The sequence below is a fragment of the Ambystoma mexicanum genome, chromosome 14, assembly GCF_040938575.1.
Source record: "Ambystoma mexicanum isolate Mex_15411 chromosome 14, UKY_AmexF1_1, whole genome shotgun sequence".
Classification (NCBI taxonomy): Eukaryota; Metazoa; Chordata; class Amphibia; order Caudata; family Ambystomatidae; genus Ambystoma; species Ambystoma mexicanum.
Window position 1 is genome coordinate 161,533,472 of NC_090940.1, and position 23,142 is coordinate 161,556,613.

General features: G+C 49.6%; 1 protein-coding gene across 3 annotated transcripts in view; it reads left to right on the forward strand.

Moving 5' to 3' along the window:
• Positions 1–23,142, forward strand: part of MGA (MAX dimerization protein MGA) — an 872,134-nt gene that overhangs the window by 769,190 nt on the left and 79,802 nt on the right. The window lies entirely within an intron of this gene.

Genomic DNA, 23,142 nt, shown 5'->3' on the forward strand with positions numbered 1-23,142 from the left:
TGCTCTGATTGACCTAATACGTTCTCCGTGCAACTGCAAGTTATTGGGAGCCCACGTATTACTTTTCAATTCTATTTAAGGTTCAATACCTGCACGAGATTTGCAGATTGGCCAAGATTAAGCCTCAGTAGAAGAGCATGAAGCTCGAAACACGTGTCAGGCTGCAACGTTGTTGATTAAAATCACTCAATATAATCAGCAAATTGTGCTTTCTATTTGATATTGTGTGCGCAGTGTGAGATCAAACCCAGTCTTCTTTGATTTCATAACACTGCACAGGTTTGATTGAGTAGGGTGACGGTAGTTCTACTTTAGTTTTGGGTTCACAAGGGTTGTAAGCCATTTTACTGCATTGGTAGCCCAATGTACCTTTTTGGTAGCTATTGGGATACATATATGTATATTTTCTTTTTAATTCTGCCGTCAGCCATTTTGTGTTTCAGGGCTTTCCTTTGTCTAGTTGACCATGGGGTAGACCTAAAATGGCTGTTTAGACAATGTGCGTTCTTTGTGAACCCATCATGCCAGCCTCTGTATTGGTTGTCTGGTTTAGAACATTATAGGCCCCTGGATCATCTCACTTCCTGTGGGGGTAGCTAAGGCTTAGTGGCCATTCCACTAACCAACTAATATGACTGGCCATCTGACCCTTTGTGCCCAGGTCCTTTTAGTTATTGGTGGACTGACCTTTGGCCAGCCCCTTTGTGCCTGGGTATTTGGATTTTGTCCTGCCAATGTTGCACTCTTGCTTTCTTGTACCTGTAACTTGGCGTTGAAAAGAGCCCTTTATTCACTGTGTTTATTTGCATTCCTGGAGCTGTTTTCACCAATCCACTAATGTGAGTACTTATGTTGGTGTCCTGTGGTGGACGATTATTCGGGATACTCCATCTCAAGTGTCCCACTTGTCTGTGGTAGGCATTACATGGAGGTCAATATTTACCCCAATTCCCATAGACTCCTGTTGGGGGCTTGGAGGAGTCCTGTTCTGCAATTTCTTTTTCTGCTGGGGTTCATGGTCCATCTGCCGTCCTCGAACACAACCTTGGGGTCTCCTTTGGCCTTCTCGGGGTTGCCGGTCACATGGAGTAGAAGTGAATGGCCCTTTTAGCTTTTCTCATAATTCCTAAGGAACTGTGAACTTACTCTGAAACTCTCCTGAAATTGACTCCCAGGTTCGTATCTGCCCCTGGAAATTGTTCCTGGGCCCTCAAGGAGTCCAGTAAGCTCTGGACCAAAAATGTCAATTTCAAATGGATTGTGTCCTCCCACGAATTCCTCGTCTTGAATGTTTTCTTCCTGGTAAACGGAAGCCTTTTCGGCCGCAAAGGAATGCCATTCAGCTTTAGCTTTGATGTCCCTGTTAGGGAGGTTTATCGTTTGTATGCTTCATCCCCTCTCCTAGTGAGACCCCAGCACTTTTTGCTGGACTTCTGGACCTTTTTCTTTAATCCTGAATGAGTGGAGCCTTTTCCCACTCATTCCTATGGACTGTTGTCTTTTGGAACTCTGTTCTTTTTTGTTTTACTATCCTATGTAGTCTACTTTCCTCCAAATCTCTTTTTAAGGCATGTCTATTTTACTATTGCAGCACACACCTCCTTATGGGCAGTGTTGCTGGGGACCCTTGGGTCCTCCTTTTGAGATTCTTTTTTAGATCCTGGAGGAACGACAGTTCTTATATATGTTTATTATCTCCCCTAAAACTTTATAGTCTCAAAGATTGGCACACACCACCTTCTGTGGAGTGCCAAGGGGATACTTAGTATCCCCCTCTCTCTGCTCCTGTGACTTTTATGCCACATAGACAACCTCCTACTTATGGCTGTTGGCAGTGGATGTGCTCTACCAACTGTTGTGTGAATGTTCTATCGCAGGCTATGTCCATAGCCCTGGCTATACACAATAGGGTCACCCAAGTGTTTACTTGGTGGCTCCTTTCTTTTTTTGCCATTACTAGCGTGATTATTTGTCAGCCCTTCTACCATCAGGGGAGGGGGAGGTGTGTGTGTGTGTGTGTGTGTGTGTGTGTGTGTGTGTGTGTGTGTGTGTGTGTGTGTGTGCCTGCCTGCCTGCCTGCCTGCCTGCCTGCCTGCCTGCCTGCCTGCCTGCCTGCCTGCCTGCCTGCCTGCCTGCCTGCCTGCCTGCCTGCCTGCCTGCCTGCCTGCCTGCCTGCCTGCCTGCCTGCCTGCCTGCCTGCCTGCACTCCCCTGCCCTTTGTCTGGCTGTCCTAATTAAACAGCCACCTGCCCCTGGCTGTAAATTGCTGAGAGAGATTGCAGAGGAGTGTGTGCTGGAACTGTATATAAGGTGAGGTGAAAGGCAGGTCGACCACTGGAAACTGAAGAAGACGACCAGGGACGCCTGCAGACCCTTTGCAACACTGGGAAGCAACCGCTGCTGTCCTGACCTCATTTTCTGTGTGACAGAGGAACTCTGAAGAGGACTCCTCCTTCCCTTTTACTGGTGGGTACAACCAGTCCCAAGACTAACTTTGATTTGAGCCAACTTCCGAGGTCCTGTGAGTTTCCAGAGCGAAGGAACCCCATTGTCAGGATGCATGCTGCCCATTTCGAGTGCATAGTCGTTGAAAGTCCAAATTCATCCAAGTCTTTGCTGAGCCCTCAAGAACACTCCAGAGGCACAATCCAACTCGTCCAGACCCCCTCATCAGAGCATGGGACTGCAGGAACCGATTAAGATTGCCCAGCAAAGTGCGTCCTTGTCATAAATCACCAAAGTATCAACTGAAAAGGATACAGTAACCAAAAAGGATACAATTTGGTAGGGCTTTTCCGGATCCTATCTTCACACGACTTGATTGTAGGCAGGTCAAATTAGACCTTCCAAATGATACAACTCTCTGACTGAATAAAACAGGCAGAGAGTTGGATCACTGGAAAGGGCGTGGGAATTGTACAGGAAGTATGCCTAGAATAGATAAGTATCATAAGACACTGTCCTAAGTTAAATACTAAGAAACACAGAATTGGGATAAATTCAGACACTGACCTTAAGGCTAAACTGAAGAATTCCAGGGCAGTTTCTTGAAGAGTCCCAAGAGTTGAACAAACGACAAAGGAAGGGAAGATTAGTAAGGGAGACTTATCCCGAACGGCATGAGGCTCTCGCTAGATACCGGGTTGGTGCACCACAGATTAGCGTCCAATGTACTGTGCACATTCACCTTCCAATAGTTCTTGAAATACTTCCTTTCCCACAAAGAACAAAATAAGAATCTCACCCGTTGACTGTCACAGGTACCAAAAGTTCGAAGTAGTTCAGAAAAACACGTGCAGGATTGCACGCGACAGCATACACGCAGCCAAGCCAGCATCGCTTGTAGACAGCGTTTCCGCGTGAAGATAAAGACACGCGAACAGGATTCACGCAGCCCTGGACAGCCGCGCTTGCAGACAGCGCCCGCGTGGAGATTTGGCACGCGAACTGGATTCACGCAGCTCAGGACAGCTGCGCTAGCAGACAGCGTCCGCGTGGAGATTTGGCACGCGAACTGGATTCACGCAGCTCAGGACAGCCGCGCTTGCAGACAGCGTCCGCGTGGAGATTTGGCACGCAAACAGGATTCACGCAGCTCAGGACAGCCGCGCTTGCAGACAGCGTCCGCGTGGAGATTTGGCACGCGAACTGGATTCACGCAGCTCAGGACAGCCGCGCTAGCAGACAGCGTCCGCGTGGAGATTTGGCACGCGAACTGGATTAACGCGGCTCAGGACAGCCGCGCTTGCAGACAGTGTCCGCGTGGAGATTTGGCACGCGAACAGGATACACGCAACCTAGGAATTAGCGTGTGGAGGAAAACAAGCTCAAATTAGGCCAAAGAAGTTTGCTGAAAGGAATGCGAGATCGCAGGTCTGGAGTTCAGCTACAAACGCCAAAATTGACTTAATCAGAAGCAGCGAATGGAGTTTCCACGCTGCTTATGTACGCACTGCCGTAATACACGTGACAAACCTAAGTCACGTGGAAATTAACGACGTGAAAAATGCAGACGTCGTTTTCCGGGCAATGTATCGAGCAACCTCCATTTTGAGTAAAAAGGTCTACTGGTTCTATGGGCCTAACTCATCTTGTATGGAGAAGTTGTTCCTGGTCCAGATGTATGTCCGGCAGGCATGACAGTCCTTTGTTGGTGCTGCAGAAAAGGTGCCAAAACCACAGTTAACAAAGAAGTCGATGAAAGCCATGCCAGAGGTCCTCTCTCGAGACTGCTGCTCAGAGATCACGTCCATTGTCCTGCCTTTCGGCATCAGACCAAGGAATCCGGCGGTCGGGTCTAGAGCTGCAACATCACAGAGCATTCACCACAAACGATTTCTTCAAACCTAAGGTACTGTGGGGATAAAGGTATTGCTTACCTTATTCCAGCAAGTCGCTCCAGAGCGTTGGAGTGCACATAGAGGTTTCCAGGGCAACCCCCTCTTACCTCTGACTCAAGCGGCTGCTTGTGTCCCTTTAGCAAGTCCTTTAAGAGGGTCTCCAACGTTGGTTCAGTCTTCTTGTATCTTCTTTCCTAGAGACTAGAACGTATCCACTGGAACTTCAGCAGCTCTTCAAGACTTTAAGCCTCTCCAAACTGCCTTTTAGCTATGGTTGTCGTTTTGGACTTCAAAAGACTTGCTGTGCAGGGAAACTGCCTCTAGAACCTGAAGCTCTGCTAGCATAACACTAACCAACTGTTTTCCTTCCCAAAAATCACTCTTATATGTGTATGCTGCCTAAATGCAATTACTATCATACTTTGTGGGTGCACATTATTACTGATAGTACGGTAGACCTGTCAAACTCCATTAACAATTATATGCGTAAGTATTCAACAGTGACTCTTGTGTAAATGTAATAAATCTTTATTTTAATATAAATGTGTGTGCAAGTGTTTCTTTGATGTGCATGACTAGCTAGGTTCAGTGTACTTAACTACAGCTCACATCTTCCTCTTAATATATGTCTAACTGCTCTGCCACTCTACCAAGGTCTCTTAGTACAGACTTATACTAAGAGTTGGGGGATCTACAAACCACTGCGAAAGCTTATTAAAGTCATACCTCCAAGTAGGATTTCAGGAAAACTCCCCCAACAGAGTGGCTGCCACCTGCAGAGAGGTGGGTGGGGGGTCCCTGTCCTGGACATTTGCCAGATGGCAACGTGGGCATCTCTGCACATGTTCGCTAAGCATTACTGCTTGGATTCCCCTGCGGGCTAGGATACCCATTTTGGTAGGACAATCCATCAGAGTTTTCTCATTTAGGTGATGTCCTTGCTTTCCTCCTTCCTCCAGATTACCTACTGCTTTGGGAGTCTATCATGGATGAGGAATCTGTGCAGAAAGGAATACATTAGAAGAACAAATTACTTACCTCTCAGTAATATTATTTCTGATGTTTGTTAATCTGCTTAGAATCACATGCTGTGCATAGGTCCGACATCCAGTGGTCACTGCAGAGTATTGCATTTTGTTTTTCGTAGTCGAAAAGGGACGTCGTCAAGGCGTGTCTGAAATACTGTCCCTATAGTGACGTGCGTTGTACCCACAATCCCTCACGCGTCGAGGTCCCTCAGATTGTTTTTTTCCGCCCAGCTACTGGTCGCCTTTACGCGGAGCTCCTCGAGAAACATTGCAGATTTCATCTCCTCGACCTTTGGTCGTTTTCCTATGTTAATATATAACACATCGATCCCTCCCTCGACGCAGTTGTGAAGCTGTCTCCGCCGAGCAAGATCTTTGACGGAGGGGACGAGCGGAGGAGATCCTTCGGCGTTGCCGAACACGTGGCCTGGCCTCGCAGGCCAAATACAGTAGGGAGAGTGGGGTCGTGGGACATCTCTGGTTCTTTTCTGAGAATGCCTTTCCTTTTCCCCTTCCTTTCCCTTGGGGTCGTTATCACAATTTATTGCCTCGGCTATGGAGAGGACACCCTTTAGGTTTTGCCCGCGTTGCAAGGGCAAGTTTACTGGAAGGACAAGCATTCACGGTGTAACCGCTGCTTGCCCCTCGATCACAAAAAGGAGGGTTGCACGGCTTGTCGGCTTCTTAAGCCAAAGACTCTAAAAGACCGTAGGGTCAAGAGGTGGGCGGCCTACGCTATGTCGAAGGCCGATTCTTCACCCGCCGCTGCTACCGCCGACAGTGACGAGGAACGTGATAACATGACCTCCGCTACGGAAGTCGTAGACCCCTCTAAAGAGCGCTCGCGCTCTTCGTCGTCTGTCCCCGGCCCCGACGGGCTCGGCTCACGCCCTGCTTATGGGGATGAACACCCCGGCGACACTGACGCACACGATACCACACATAAGCACACAATCCATGGCTCTTTGTCGAAGACGAAGAAAGCATCAGCGCCCAAGGAGACGCAGGTTCCACCGGCGGCCTCCTCGGACCGTTCAGGTTCGAAGCCCCTCTCGCAGCTGCGACCAGCGACTGGGCTTTCGGCAAATAAGGGCGCCGCCCCCAAACCATCGGCCGGCGCGCACCAGCAGAGAGCGCACGCCGCCGTAGAACGATCGACACCCGTAACGCCGAAACCACATCCCTGCGCTGACAAACGAGTCGCAGAGAGCTTGGCGAGGATCGTTGTAGCCGACGCCCAGAAGCATACGCCGAAAGACACGTTAAGCGCTACGCAAAGGTCGAAAGACACGCCGAAAAAGCCCGAAGAAAGACAGGGACTACCCCCTTCAGTCGGGGGGACCCCCAGCACACCGGAAGGCTTTTCGGAAGGCGACGGGACACTTTCCTCGACGTTATGGGAGAAGTCGAGTCGTTTTCAGCTAGATGATACTAATTTTCCCCCGCTAGACCGCTCAGGGGTACCCCATGAAACCATGGAAAGGCTCCGTCTCTGCATGGAGAGAATGGAGAGGTTTATGAAGACCCAGAACCCTCCCACTCCCAAGAGAACAAGAGAAGGGCCTCAGGAGGACCCCAGGGCCAAATATCCGAGACTATTCAATCCCCAGCAGGACACAGCCTCAGATTTCCATAATGTGTATGACCTCACTGGTGAGGAACAATACTTGGAAGAGGAGGATGAATTTGTGGACGATGAAGAGGGACAGAACCAGGGGGAAGGTCTGGAAGACAGCCCAGACATGGTAGGAGAAGGCTTCGGAGAAAATCCAGAAGGACCTTCTCATCCCTGGCAATCTCCATCAGTATATTTGGACACTGATGTCCTGAACCTAAATCCTCCTGACAATTCACCTGTTAGAAACACGTCTCCCATTGACGATCAGCCCACATTCAATGCCCTGTTGCGCAGAGCAGCAGCACATTTCGAACTGGACACTGGGGAGATCTCTCCTGAAATAGACTTTGTGGAAAGAGTAATTAAGGAGAAACCCCCGGTCAGCCAGACCATTCCCCTCCTCGCTCCAGTGAAGAGAAGAATCATCCCTTCGCTATCCACACCTGCACTAATCAGAGGAGTGAATCCAAGAATTGAAAAACTTTTCACTCCTTCACTCTCAGACCCGCTGTACATCAGGGGACATTCCATTCCGGATTCCCTTGTAGTAACTAATACAAGGAAGAGGGCAGGGGTGCCGCTGTCCACCAGCGAGGCACCACCTGACAAGGAGGGCAAGAGGTTATATGCCCTTGCAAAGAGAGTCACATCCTCGGCTGCCTTTTCGGCAAGAATTGCGAACAACAATTCTTTGCTAGCTAGCTATGTGGACGCGCAGTGGGCCAAACTGCGCAAAGACGCCGAAGAAGCGCCGGAACCACTACGTACACGCCTGCTATCAACTATTGGCGAAGGAACCCAGGTCAACCAGAGTATTGTAAAGAACTCTCTGGATGCTGCAGAGACAGCGGGACGTTCCCTGGTTCAGGGAATACTCCTAAAACGCCATGTATGGCTGCGCAACTCAGGGTTCAAACCGGAGACACAGGCGTCTTTAATAAATAAACCTGTTGAAGACTCAAACCTCTTCGGGAAAGCGGTGGATGAGGCTCTGGAGATGGCTAAAAAAGAGTTCGATACTATCAAAACTCTTGACCAGATCTCTAAACCCACTACCAGACGCGGCTATGGCAACAAACGCTTTTTTCGTGGCCAACGCCAACAGCAGAATCAGCAGCAACAGTACCCTGCCACCAATTACCAGACCAATAGTGGGCAGTACAGCCAAAGAGGCCAGCGCTGTGGCAAAGGGAGAGGTCTGGGGTCCACCCCCAGAGGCTCCCAAGCCCCCAACAACACCAAGTGACGCGAAGATTCGCGTCCCCTCCCATGCAACACCGGTCGGGGGCCGGATAACATCCTTTCTTCCAGCATGGGAGGGAATAACGTCAGAACGCTGGGTACTTTCCACCGTAGCCCACGGATACTGCATCGAATTCAACGGTTCCCCAACATACAGACCCCCGAGGGGACGACGCATGACACCAGAACACCTTGCCATCCTTCTCCAAGAAGTACAACAACTGCTGGAAAAAGGAGCCATAGAGGTCGTGCATCTATCTCAGGTAATGGAAGGTATTTATTCAGTGTACTTCCTTGTACCCAAAAAGGATCTAACCATGCGCCCTGTATTAGATCTGCGCCCAGCGAACAAGTTTATCAAACCCCAGAAGTTTCGTATGGTGACCTTACAGGAAGTGATCCTACTGCTATCACAGGGAGATTACATGACAACATTGGACATGAAAGATGCATACTTTCATATTTTAATGTTGCCAGCGCACAGAAGATACCTCAGGTTCATGATAGAGGGCAAACACTACCGGTTCAGAGTGCTACCCTTCGGCATAGCATCGGCACCAAGGGTATTCACGAAAGTACTGGCAGTGGCAGCGGCCCACCTGCGCAGGTTGCCCATCCCAGTTTACCCTTACCTCGACGACTGGCTCATAACAGGGGATTCTTACGAAACATGCTTCTCCAATACCCAAAAGACTGTAGACCTTTTGTTCCAGTTGGGCTTCTCCATCAACGAAAAGAAGTCCAGCCTAGACCCCAGCCAAATCAAACAATTCCTAGGGGCTCTAATTCAAACAAAGGACGGCCTCGTCTTCCCCTCCAACGAGAGGGTCCAAAACATGCTGTTTCAGATCCCTCAATATGTGACCGGTCGAGAGGTGACGGTACGCAAAGCAATGCGCTTGCTAGGCATGATGGCGTCGTGTATTTATTTGGTACCTCACGCGCGCATGCGCCCTATGCAAGAGTGGCTCAACAGCCAGTGGTGTCAGGCCAGCGGACTATGGGACGATCTAGTGGTGGTCTCGCAGGCCTTGGTTCTCTCGCTACGGTGGTGAACAAAGGAAAACCTGGAAAGAGGGAAACCCTTTGCCACACCCGCGGCGGAAGCCACTCTAACCACAGACGCATCCCTCACAGGATGGGGGGCTCACCTATCCCATCAGACTGCTCACGGAGTGTGGACTCCGAACGTAGCATCCAAACACATAAATCTACTGGAGCTACTAGCTATGTTCAAGGCGCTAAAAGCCTTCCAGGAACACCTACAAGGCAAGACTGTGTTGGTCCTTACAGACAGCACCACAGCCATGTACTACATCAACAAGCAGGGGGGCACCCACTCTCCAGGACTGTCCAAACTGGCCCAAAATATATGGAAGTGGGCTCTCAAACAAAACATGTTCCTACTGTCACAACATGTACCAGGGGAACTCAATCTGCTGGCAGACAAACTCAGCAGAGATTTCCCCCTGCCCGAAGAGTACGAATGGCGACTGCACGAAGACATTGTCTTCGACGTCTTCACACAATGGGGATTCCCAGAAAAAGACCTGTTCGCAACCCTGGAGAACTCACAATGCCAAAGTTACGCCTCCAGGTACCCCCGAAACCAATCCAAGGGGAACGGTCTGTCGATGCAATGGTCAGGGAAATTTGTTTACACTTTTCCCCCCCGACTCCCCTTCTCAACAAGGTGGTGCACAAGATGCACCAGGAACAAGTGACCACGATACTGGTGGCCCCAATGTGGGCCCGATAGCCATGGTTCGCTCACTTGATGGAGATGTCTCTATCTCCCCCAGTGAAACTCCCCTGCCCGTACAACATGCTGTCACAAGACAAGGGCAGGACTCTGCATCCATGCCCCAGAACATGAATTTAGCAGCTTGGCTCCTGAGATCATAGAATTCGGACATCTACAGCTCCCGCAGAGATACATGGACATCCTCAGGGAAGCCAGAAAACCTAACACTCGCCACTGCTATTCTAGCAAGTGGAAGAGATTTGTCATCTGGTGCAGAGGAAAAAGCATCAACCCGATTGACTGCTCTCCCACACATATTGTTCTATACCTGACCCACTTATTGGATTCAGGTCTAGTGTTCAATTCCATTAAAGTCCACCTAGCGGCACTTTCTGCATACACCACTTCCCAACTCAAAGTGTCGTGGTGGAAGATCCCTGTTATAAAGGCCTTCATGGAGGGAGTAAAGAGAATACACCCCCCGATAGCTGACCCAGCTCCCGGATGGGACCTTAACGTGGTACTTACCAGACTCATGGGCTCACCATTCGAACCCATGCACAAAGCATCTCTTAAACACCTCACTCTTAAGACTGCTTTTCTAATAGCTATCACCTCCATCAGGAGAGTAAGTGAACTACACGCTCTTTCTGTTCTAGACCCCTTCGTTACAGTTCATAGAGATAAGGTGGTTCTATGCACGCACCCAAGGTTTGCTCCGAAATTCATCTCGAAATTCCATGTAAACCAGTCTATAGAACTGCCAACGTTCTTTCAAAATCCTTCCAACTTGGGAGAAAAAACTCTGCACACACTAGATGTGCGCAGAGCGGTCATGTTCTACATGGAAAGAACCAGACCACTGAGGAAGACTAATCAGTTCTTCGTCTCGGTGGCAGCAGGAAGAGAAGGGGATGCAGTTTCAAAGTCCACTTTTTCTAGATGGATTGTTCAATGCATCACTCTCTGCTATACTCTTGCTAAGAGAGAACTGCCCTTTAAGCCAAGAGCACACTCTACTCGAGGCACGGGGGCGTCCATAGCATTCATTGCAAATGTTCCCCTTGAGTCCATCTGCAAAGCGGCTACCTGGAGTTCTGTGCACACCTTTACAAAACACTACTGTCTAGATGCACACTCGAGATCGGACTCCCAGGTGGGACAGGCAGTATTAAGACATCTTTTCTCTACTGTTCCTTCTCATAACCCACCGCCAACTCCGGGTACTGCTCGCTAGTCTATGCACAGCATGTGATTCTAAGCAGATTAACAAACATCAGAAGACAATGCATTACTTACCGTAAAAGCATTTCTAATGGTTGTATCTGCTTAGATTCACATGCGCCCACCCTTCCTCCCCGCTCGGATGGAAGGAACATAGACTTCCTTTTATAGCTCTCTTTTCTGTACTCACTCACGTCTAGAAGGCTCCCTCAGGGCAGAAAAATACAAACAGAGGGACCTCGACGCATGAGGGATTGTGGGTACAACGCACGTCACTATAGGGATAGTATTTCAGACACGCCTTGTCGACGTCCCTTTTCGACTACGAAAAACAAAATGCAATACTCCGCAGTGACCACTGGATGTCGGACCTATGCACAGCATGTGAATCTAAGCAGATACAACCATCAGAAATGCTTTTACGGTAAGTAATGCATTGTCTTCTGATGCTTGTTAATCTGCTTAGAATCACATGCTGTGCATATGGTCCGACATCCAGTGGTAACCGCAGATATTGCATCTTGTCTTTCGGGGAACAAAAGGGGACGTCAGCATAGGTGTGTCTGTAACACTATCCCTATCATGACGTGTGTAGTACCCAAAATCCCTTTCGCACCGAGGTCCCTCAGATAGTTTTTTTCCGCCCAGATAACTGGTCGCCCTACAGCGGAGCTCTTACTAGAGACATTGTTTATCTTTACTGAATTTCGGTTTAATGCCCCGTTAAGTCACTTCGCCTAATAAGAACATCTTCGACGAAGACTACGGAGGAATCGTCTACAGTTGTGGTCTTAGCGCCTAAGATCCGGCGGCCGGATTTCCACATGGTCGGGCCATCTGGCCGACCTATACAGTAGGGAGAGTGGGTTCGGGGTGGCCATATTGTTATTATGTCTTTCCTCCTTTCCACTTCTTTCCCTTTCGGTCTGGTCATCCTTCCCTTTTGCTATGGAAAGGACTCCTTTTAGATTCTGCCCTAAGTGTAGGGTCAGATATCCTTGGAAGGACGAGCACAGGACGTGTAACGTCTGTCTCCCCCTAGAGCACGGCGAAAAGCGGTGTTCGGCGTGCAAGTTCCTTAAGCCAAAAACCCTTAAGGATCGCCGTGTAAAGCGGTGGGCCGCGTATGGTATGTCACGCGTGGAGCCTCCCTCCCCTACTGCAACACCAGCTGAAAGTGACGGGGGTTCATTCGGATGACCAAACGTCCAATGCGGATGTTATAGACCTTGAGGTGGACACTTCTAGGTCCACCACGCCCGTCCCCGACCCTTCCAGGCTCGACTCGGGTCTTGCTACAGGGACTACACCCGGCGACAAGGGCGTACATAAACATTGCACTAAACACACAACCCCTACGCCATCTTCGACGCCTTCATCGAAAAAGGCGAAAGCGCCAATGGGTCAGTCGAAAATTTCGACGGTTCCCTCGGATCGTGTAGATCCAAAGCCTTCCCCGCTTCCGCAACAGCGCATGACGACTAGGCAAACGGAAATTAATAAGGGCGCTACTCCCCAATCTGCACGCGTCGAAGTTTTGGAGTCCGAAACTTCGACGATTACCAAGGCCTCAATAGGCCCGAAAGTTACGACTAGGCCTCTACCCGGCACTCCGACCGCTGGGCCTTCTGGTGCCGCGGATGGCTTTTCGGTTACCGCTACATCATCACAGGTTTTTTCTCACGACGATTCGGTTACTATCCGGAAGAGCATCGGTAGGATCGCAGCAGCGGTGGGCCTTATCCCGGTCCTGCAGAAAGTTATGGGACAGACCGCGGAAAAAATTTTCGACGGACTTGACCCGCGATTCTGATGACTCTTACGTGGATAGCCAAGAGCCTCTCTCAGAAACCCTGAGAAGTTCCTCTTGACGCCAAATGGCGGAGAAAGTTGTTTCTCCCCACCTAGGCCCTTTTAGGTCTCGAAATGGACTACTGAAAAGTTTGAGGGATGTATGGATCGGCTGGAGCAGATTATCCGTTCTGCTGACCAGCCTCCGCCGAAAAAGGCTCGGGTAGACCCTAACCTTCAAACACAAGATGTTCAGCCTCAGGTTTTCCAACAGGAAGACGTGGCCTACATGGACACATACAGGGACATCTATACTGAAGAAGAGGAATCTTCTTTTCTTGAAAATTATGGAGAAGATCAACAAGAGATGACGGAGAACTGGGAGGAAACCCAGCAAGAAGGACAGGACCCTTGGTCACATCAAGATCAGGACTCTGATATTTTGTGCATCAATTCTCCTCCTTCCACTCCGGCTCGCCAGGCCTCCCCTGTGGATGACCAAATGGCTTTCAAAGCCATGTTGAAAAAAGCAGCAGAATTCTTCAAAATTGCCACTCAAGAGGCTTTGCCTGAGCAGGATTTTGTGGAGGATATTATTAAGGAAAAACCTCCGGCAAGTCAATCCCTTCCCCTCCTTAAATCTGTTAAGAGGCGGATAGCTCCATCTTTCGTCACACCTGCCCAGACAAGGGCTGTGAACCCGAGAGTCGAAAAATTATTTCGGCCTTCTCCTTCCGACCCTCTATATATCAAGGGGCATGCCATCCCAGACTCACTGGTGGTGACCACTACTCGTAAGAGGGCAGGGGTACCCCTTGCCACTGGAAAATCACCTCCGGACAAGGAGTCTAAAAGATTGTATGCCCTAGGCAAACGTGTCATGTCAGCAGCTGCATATACCATTCGGGTTGCTAATAATACTACGCTATTAGCAAGGTATGCCGATGCCCAATGGAACCTGCTCCAAGAAGGCCTTCAGGAGGTCCCGGAACCGGCCAGAACCAAGCTTCTCGCCATTGTTGCGGAAGGAAACCTGGTTAACCAGAATGTGGTTAAAAACATCCTGGATACTGCGGAAACATCTGACAGATCCATTGTCCAAGGGACTCCTCTGAAGAGACACGCATGGCTGCGTACATCGGGGTTTAGACCTGAAACTCAGGCCTCTGTCATTAATATGCCCATCGAAGAGTCTAACCTCTTTGGGGAAAGCAGTTGATGAAGCGTTGGAAACAGCCAAGAAGCAGCATGAGACCTTAAAGTCTCAGCAACAAATTACACAAGAGGGGTAATAACCCAGAGGGGTAATAACCCTCGGCGGTCCTTTCGAGGACAAGCTTGTGCCGGTCAAAACAACTACGGCACGGGCAGCTTCAACAGTAACCAAACATCTGGAAGCCCCGCTTACTATCCCTCAAGGGGTCAGAAACGTGGCAAGGGTAGAGGCAGAGGACCCAATCCCAGAGGAGCCACGGCCTGGGGTCAGAAATGACCACCGAGTCCAGGTCCCCTCCCATGCCTCCCCGGTCGGGGGGTGATTAACATCTTTCCTCAAGGCATGGGAGGCGATAACTTCCAACCAGTGGGTCTTAAAGACAGTCGCCCACGGTTATTGCGTGGAATTCTCCCGACCTCCACAGTTCTGACCGCCACGCTCATGGTGCCTTTCACCGGACCATCTAAACATCCTGATTCAAGAGGTGGAAGCACTGCTGGGAAAGGACACCATAGAAGCCGTCCATATTCTTCAGATAACAAGGGTATTTATTCAGTGTACTTCCTTGTACCCAAAAAGGATCTCAGCATGTGTCCTGTTCTAGATCTGCGCCCAGGGTACAAGTTCATAAAACCCCAGAAGTTTCGCATGGTAACACTACAAGAAGTGATCCCATTGCTGAAACGGGGGGACTTCATGGCAACATTGGATATGAAAGATGCATACTTTCATATTTCAATGTTGCCAGCGCACCGAAAATACCTAAGGTTCATGATCCAGGACAAACACTACCAGTTCAAAGCCTCTGCGCCAAGGGTGTTTACTAAAGTCCTGGCAGTGGCGGCAGCACACCTGCACAGACCATCAGTCCCAGTTTACCCTTACCTCAACGACTGGCTCATTACGGGGTACTCGTTTGACGCTTGTTTTTCGAACACCCAAAGAACAGTAGATCTCCTCTTCAGCCAGGGCTTTTCAATCAACGAAAAGAAGTCCAGCCTAGTCCCCAGCCAAGTAAAACAAATTCTGGGGGCACTAATTTGGACGGAAGACGGTCTTGTCTTTCCCTCCAGCGAGAGGGTTCAGAACATGCTCTATCAGATTCCTCAATATGTAGCCAGTCGAGAGGTGACGGTACGCAAAGCCATGCGGTTGCTAGGGATGATGGCGCCATGTATATACTTGGTTCGCCACGCGCGGCTGCGCATGTGTCTCATGCAAGAGTGGCTCAACAGCCAGTGGTGTCAGGCCAGCGGACAATGGGAGGATCTGGTAGTTGTCTCGCCAGCCCTCGTTCTCTCTCCGCTGTGGTGGTCGAGGGAAAACCTCCTGAAGGGGAAAACCTTCACCACCCCCAGTGGAAACCACTCTCCCGACAGACGCATCTCTCACGGGGTGAGGGGCTCACCTGCTTCAGCAGACAGCACACAGAGTGTGGTCCCCTCAAGTAGCGTCCAATCATATAAACTTACTGGAGCGATTAGCAGTGTTCAAAGCATTGAAAGCCTTTCAGGTACAATGGGAAGGGAAGACAGTGCTGATCTTAACAGACAGCACTACAGCAATGTATTACCTGAACAAACAGGGGGACACTCACTCTCCAGGGCTATCCAAGCTGTCCCAAAACATTTGGATATGGGCTCTCAAACACAAGATGTTTTTGTTGACCCAACATGTTCCAGGGGAACTCAATCTTCTAGTAGATGTACTCGGCAGAGATTTTCCTCTGCCAGAAGAATGCGAATGGCGACTGCACGAAGACAATGTATCCAGCGTCTTCGCAGAATGGGGGTTCCCAGAAATCGTCCTGTTCGCTACTCAGGAGAACGCCCAATCCCAAGACTACTCCTCCAGGTACCCCAGAACCGGTCCAAGGGAAACGGTCTCTGGATAACTTGGTCGGGAAATTTGTCTACGCTTTCCTCCCCCTCACCCCCCCCCCCCCCCCCCAACTCCCCTTCTCAACAAGATAGTGCACAAGATGCACCAGGAACCAGTTACCATGATACTTGTGGGCCCGCCAACCCTGGTTCGCTCACCTGATGGAAATGTCCCTCTCCACACCAGTCAAGCTGCCCTACCCGTACATCATGTTGTCTCAGGACAGGGGGGAACCCTACACCCGTGCCCCCAAACCATGAACTTAGCTGCCTGGCACCTGAGATCATAGAGTTTGGACACTTGCAACTCCCTCAGAGGTGCATGGACATACTCAGGGAAGCGAGGAAACCTAATACACGTTATTGCTATGCTAGCAAGTGGAAACGTTTCGTCATCTGGTGCAATTCCAAGGGTGTCAATCCTATCGATTGCTCACCCTCACACAATGTGTTGTATCTAACCCACCTGTTGGACTCTAGTTTAGTCTTTAATTCCCTAAAGGTTCATCTGGCTGCTTTGTCAGCCTACACCACATCACAGCAAAAGGTATCATGGTGGAAGATACAGGTGATTAAAGCCTTCATGGAAGGAGTTGAGAGGATTTATCCTCCCATCTCTCACCCAGCCCCTGGATGGGATCTGAATGTGGTTTTAACCAGCCTTATGGGAGCTCCCTTTGAGCCTATGCATAAAGCAAGTCTGAAAGAGCTGACTTCTAAGACAGCCTCCCTTTTGGCTATCACTTCTATCAGAAGGGTTAGCGAACTACAGGCTCTTTCTGTTTTAGACCCCTTTGTTACAGTCCACAAAGATAAGGTAGTTCTGCGCACACATCCCAGGTTTGCGCCTAAATTTATCTCGAAGTTCCATGTGAACCAGTCAATCGAACTACCCACTTTCTTCAAGAACCCTACTAACATGGCTGAAAGAAGCCTTCACACACTAGACGTGCGCAGGGCAGTCATGTTTTACCTGGAGAAAACTAAACCACTAAGAAAGACTAAACAATTCTTCGTTTCAGTGGCAGCTGGTAGACAAGGGGTCCCTGTCTCTAAATCGGGTATCTCAAGGTGGATTGTCAAATGCATCACACTATGTTATACTCTTGCGAAGAGAGAACTGCCCTTCAAACCTAGAACACATTCTACTCGAGGCACTGGGGCATCCATAGCATTCATTGCAAATGTTCCTCTAGTCCATTTGCAAAGCGGCAACCTGGAGTTCTGTACACACCTTTACAAAACACTATTGCCTAGACACTCATTCTAGGTCTGATTCTCAGGTGGGATAAGCAGTACTAAGACATCTTTTCTCTACTGTTTGTTCTCACAACCCACCTCCAACTCCGGGTACTGCTCGCTAGTCTATGCACAGCATGTGATTCTAAGCAGATTAACAAGCATCAGAAGACATGCATTACTATGCTGACGTCCCCTTTCGGTCCCCGAAAGACAAGATGCAATACTCCGCGCTTACCACTGGATGTTGGACCATATGCACAGCATGTGAATCTAAGCAGATACAATCATCAGAAATGCTATTGCGGTAAGTAATGCATGTCTTCTGCTGGATGTTCCAGCTACGGATTCCTCATCGCCCTCCCTACCTGCCCTGAGTGCTAAAGCAAAATGGTAGAACTGAGGTCATGGGGCATGACGCTGCTACTTATACTGGCCCTGATGTCATTGCTGGTGCATAGGAGTGTCTGATGGACCTGATGCAGAGCCGCACGTCGTACCCTTGCTGCTAAAAGGTTTCCGGAGAACAGCTGTGCGAAGTTATTGATATCATAGATGAGGAATCCGTGCCTGGAACATCATCAGAAAAAACATTACAGATAGGTAAGTAATTTGGTAATTTGTTCTTCTCTGCTACCATATTTCTTTGTTTTAACCATTGCCTGTTTTTTTTTTTTTTTGTGCAAACAATCCCAAGTAGAAATAGGCATCAACTACCTCAATTTTCGCACGGTTTAGTTTCCACAAATAGGTGTTTTTGCCTTTCCCAAAACCATATTTCTGATGTTTGTTAATCTGCTTAGAATCACATGCTGTGCATAGGTCCGACATCCAGTGGTCACTGCGGAGTATTGCATTTTGTTTTTCGTAGTCGAAAAGGGGACGTCGACAAGGCGTGTCTGTAACACTATCCCTATAGTGACGTGCGTTGTACCCACAATCCCTCACGCGTCGAGGTCCCTCAGATTGTTTTTTTCCGCCCAGTTTCTGGTCGCCTTTCGCGGAGCTCCTAGAGAGACATTGCTATACTTGCCACGGACCTCGGTCCTTTTGTCATAACTTAATATACGATAACGATCCCTCCCCCTCGACGTTAGCTGTAAAGCTGTTTCTCCGCCGAACTGATTTTCGACGGAGAGGAAGAGCGGAGGAGATCCTTCGGCGCTGCCGAACACGTGGCCTGGCCTCGACGGCCAACTTACAGTAGGGAGAGTGGGGGTTAAAACTTTGTCTCTTCTCTTTGAGGATGTCTTTCTTTCTCCCCTTTCTTTCCCTTGGGGTTGTTATCGCCAGCTATTATTGCCTCAGCTATGGAGAGGACACCATTTAAGTTTTGCCCACGCTGCAGGGGCAAATATACTTGGAAAGATAAGCACAAGCTCTGTAATCGTTGCTTACCCCTCGATCACATAGAGAACAGCTGCGCAGCCTGCAAGCTCTTAAAACCCAGGACTCTTAAAGAACGTAGGGTTAAGAGGTGGGCGGACTACGCGATGTCGAAGTCAGTTTCCTCACCCGCTGCCGCTGTTACTGAAAGTGACGAGGAGTGCGATAACTCGACGTCCGTTACGGAAGTCATGAACCCCCAGAAGGAGCGCTCCCGCTCCTCGTCGTCCGTCCCCGGCCCCGACGGGCTCGGCTCACGCCCTGCTTATGGGGATGAACACCCCGGCGACAAGGACGCACACAAACCTCATAAGGCTAAACACACTACCCACGGCTCTTCTTCGTCGAGAACGAAGTATCCATCAGCGCCGAAGGGGACGCAGGGCACTCCGGCGTCTACCGCAGACCGTAAAGGTCACAAGCCCCACCCGCAACCGCGACCAGCGATTGGGCTTCCATCTAACACGGGCGCTACCCCAAAAACATCCGACGCAACGCTCCATAGAGCGACCGTCGAGGTACAACGCGCAACGCACACAACGTCGACACCAGAGCCCTCGACGGACAAAATCGTGGGCGAGAGCCTAGCGAGAATTGTCGCCGAAGACAAACGTACGCGGACGACGAAACAAACGTCGAATACCGCGTCGAAAAAACATAAAAGTAGCCAGGAACTCCCCCTTTCTCCAAAGGACGCTTCCGAACTACCTGAAGGCTTTTCAGAAGGAGACGGGAACCTCTCGTCGACGTTGTGGGAGCGTTCGAAACGATTCGAAGGCGAAAACACTAATTTCCCCCCTCTAGACTATTCAGGTGTACCCCATGAGACCCTTGAAAGACTCCATTCTTGCATGGAGAAAATGGAAAGGTTTCTAGGAAACCAAGACCCACCCACTCACAAAAGACAAAGAGAATGGCCACAGGATGACCCTAGAGTCAAGATTCCTAGGCTGGTTGACCTCACTGAGGAGGAGCAATACCTCCAAGAAGATGAGGAGTGTTTGGGTGGAGAAGAAGAGGTAGAACTTGAGGAAGAGGGGTTCGAAGAAGATCCTTACACCACTGCTACAGGGTTTGAAGAGGATACAGCTACCTCGCAGCCCTGGCATTCACCGTCAGTGCAGCCTTGGCAATCCCCATCAGTACATTCAGACCCTGATGCCTTTCTCCCTTCTCCTCTCAAGGATTCACATGGGAACTCCTCTCCCATAGATGACCAACCTTCCCTCAATGCACTATTGCGCAAGGCAGCAGCGCATTTTGAGATTGATACAGGGGAAACTCTTCCAGACATTGACTTTGTAGAAAAAGTCATCAAAGAAAAAGCCCCTGTTAGCCAATCTATTCCACTTCTGGCTTCTATTAAAAGAAGAATTTCTCCTTCCCTTACTAACCCAGCTTTAGTAAGAGGGGTCAACCCTAGAATAGAAAAGCTCTTCAGCCCTTCATCCTCTGACCCTTTATACATCAGAGGACACTCTATTCCGGACTCCCTTGTGGTTACCAACACAAGAAAAAGAGCAGGGGTGCCACTATCCACTAGTGAAGCACCTCCAGACAAAGAAGGCAAAAAACTCTACGCACTGGGGAAGAGAATCACGACCTCTGCCGCCTTCTCTACTAGAATTGCTAATAACAACTCACTTTTAGCTAGCTACGCAGATGCACAGTGGAACAAGCTGCGCAGCGAAGCAGAGGAAGCACCTGAACCTCTGCGTTCTCGCCTGCTAGCTATAATATCAGAGGGCACACTGGTAAACCAGGGCATCGTTAAAAACTCCCTAGATGCCGCTGAGACGGCTGGCCGCTCCCTAGTGCAGGGGATACTTTTCAAGCGCCACGTTTGGCTACGCAATTCAGGTTTTAAGCCCGAAACCCAAGCCTCCCTCATAAATAAACCCATTGAACAGACGCATCTGTTTGGGAAAGCAGTAGATGAGGCCCTAGAACATGCTAAAAAAGAGTTTGATACCATCAAGACTCTTGATCAAATTTCTAGGCCCCCTAACAGGCGAGGCTATGGTAATAAATGCTCCTTTCGTGGCCAAAGACAGCAGCAGAACCAACAACAACAATATTACTCTGGCTCCAACTGGCCCACTAACCAGGGTAACACCCAGTTCAGTCAAAGAGGCCAACGCCGTGGCAAAGGAAGAGGTCGTGGCTCCAGCCCCAGAGGTTCCACGCCCAATACCAGCAAATGACCCGAAAATTCGGGTCCCCTCCCATGCATCACCGGTCGGGGGCCGGCTAACATCGTTCCTTTCAGCATGGGAGGGAATCACGTCAGACCGTTGGGTATTATCCACCATAGCCCACGGATACTGCATCGAGTTCAACGGTTCCCCGAAGTACAAACCCCCACGGAACCGACGCATGACACCGCAACACCTCTCCATTCTTCTTCAAGAGGTGGAAGAACTACTGAAGAAAGAAGCTATAGAGCCCGTCCCCCTATCACAGGTAACAGAAGGTATTTATTCAGTGTACTTCCTTGTACCCAAAAAGGACTTAACCATGCGCCCTGTATTAGATCTGCGCCCAGCGAACATATTTGTCAAACCCCAAAAGTTTTGTATGGTGACCTTACAGGAGGTAATCCCACTGTTATCACAAGGGGATTACATGACAACACTGGACATGAAAGATGCATACTTTCATATTTTAATGTTGACATCGCACAGAAAATACCTCAGGTTCAAAATAGAGGACAAACACTACCAGTTCAGAGTACTACCCTTCGGGATAGCATCTGCACCAAGGGTATTCACGAAAGTACTGGCAGTGGCAGCGGCCCACTTGCGCAGATTATCCATCCCGGTATACCCTTACCTCGACGACTGGCTCATAACACGGGATTCTTACGAAACATGCTTCTCCAATACCCAAAAGACCGTAGACCTTTTGTCCCAACTGGGCTTCTCCATCGAAAAGAAGTCCAGCTTAGACCCCAGCCAAACCAAACAATTCCTAGGGGCTCTAATTCGAACAAAGGACGGCCTCGTATTCCCCTCCAACGAGAGGGTCCAAAACATGCTGTTTCAAATTCCCCATTATGTAGCAGGCCGAGAGGTGACGGTACGCAAAGCAATGCGCTTGCTAGGGATGATGGCGTCATGTATTTATTTGGTACCTCACGCGCGTCTGCGCATGCGCCCAATGCAAGAGTGGCTCTACAGCCAGTGGTGTCAGGCCAGCGGACAATGGGACGATCTAGTGGTGGTCTCGCAGGCCTTGGTTCTCTCGCTATGGTGGTGGACAAAAGAAAACCTGTTATTAGGGAAAACATTTGCCACACCCGCAGTGGAAGCCACTCTAACCACAGACGCATCCCTTACAGGATGGGGGGCTCACCTATCCCATCAGACGGCCCACGGAGTTTGGACTCCGAGCTTAGCATCCAAGCATATAAACCTGCTGGAACTACTAGCGGTGTTCAAAGCACTGAAAGCCTTTCAAAAACAGCTACAAGAAAAGACAGTGATGGTCCTCACAGACAGCACCACAGCCATGTACTACCTCAACAAGCAAGGAGGCACTCACTCTCCAGGACTGTCCAAACTGTCCCAGAATATATGGAAGTGGGCTCTCAGACACAACATGTTCCTACTGTCACAACATGTACCAGGGGAACTCAATCTTCTAGCAGACAAACTCAGCAGAGACTTCCCCCTGCCCGGAGAGTACGAATGGCAATTACACAAAGACATCGTCTTAGACGTCTTCACTCAATGGGGTTTCCCGGAAATGGACCTGTTCGCAACTCTGGAAAACTCACAATGCCAAAGTTACGCCTCCAGGTACCCCCAGAACCAGTCCAAGGGGAACGGTCTGTCGATTCTATGGTCAGGGAAATTTGTTTACGCCTTTCCCCCGACTCCCCTTCTCAACAAAGTGGTGCACAAGATGCATCAGGAGCAGGTTACAATGATACTAGTGGCCCCAATGTGGGCCCGGCAGCCATGGTTCGCTCACTTGATGGAGATGTCCCTATCTCCCCCAGTGAAACTTCCCTGCCCGTACAACATGCTGTCACAAGACAAGGGCAGAACACTGCATCCATGCCCTCAGACCATGAACTTAGCAGCCTGGCTCCTGAGATCATAGAATTTGGACATTTACAACTCCCACAGAGATGTATGGACATCCTCAGGGAAGCCAGAAAACCTAATACTAGACACTGCTATTCTAGCAAATGGAAAAGATTCGTTATCTGGTGTAGAGGTACTAGCATCAACCCAGTTGACTGCTCTCCTACTGACATTATTCTATACTTGACCCATTTACTGGATTCAGGTTTAGTGTTCAATTCCATTAAAGTCCACCTAGCGGCACTTTCTGCATACACCACTTCCCAACTTAAAGTGTCGTGGTGGAAGATACCAGTTATCAAAGCCTTCATGGAGGGGGTAAAGAGGATACACCCTCCGATAG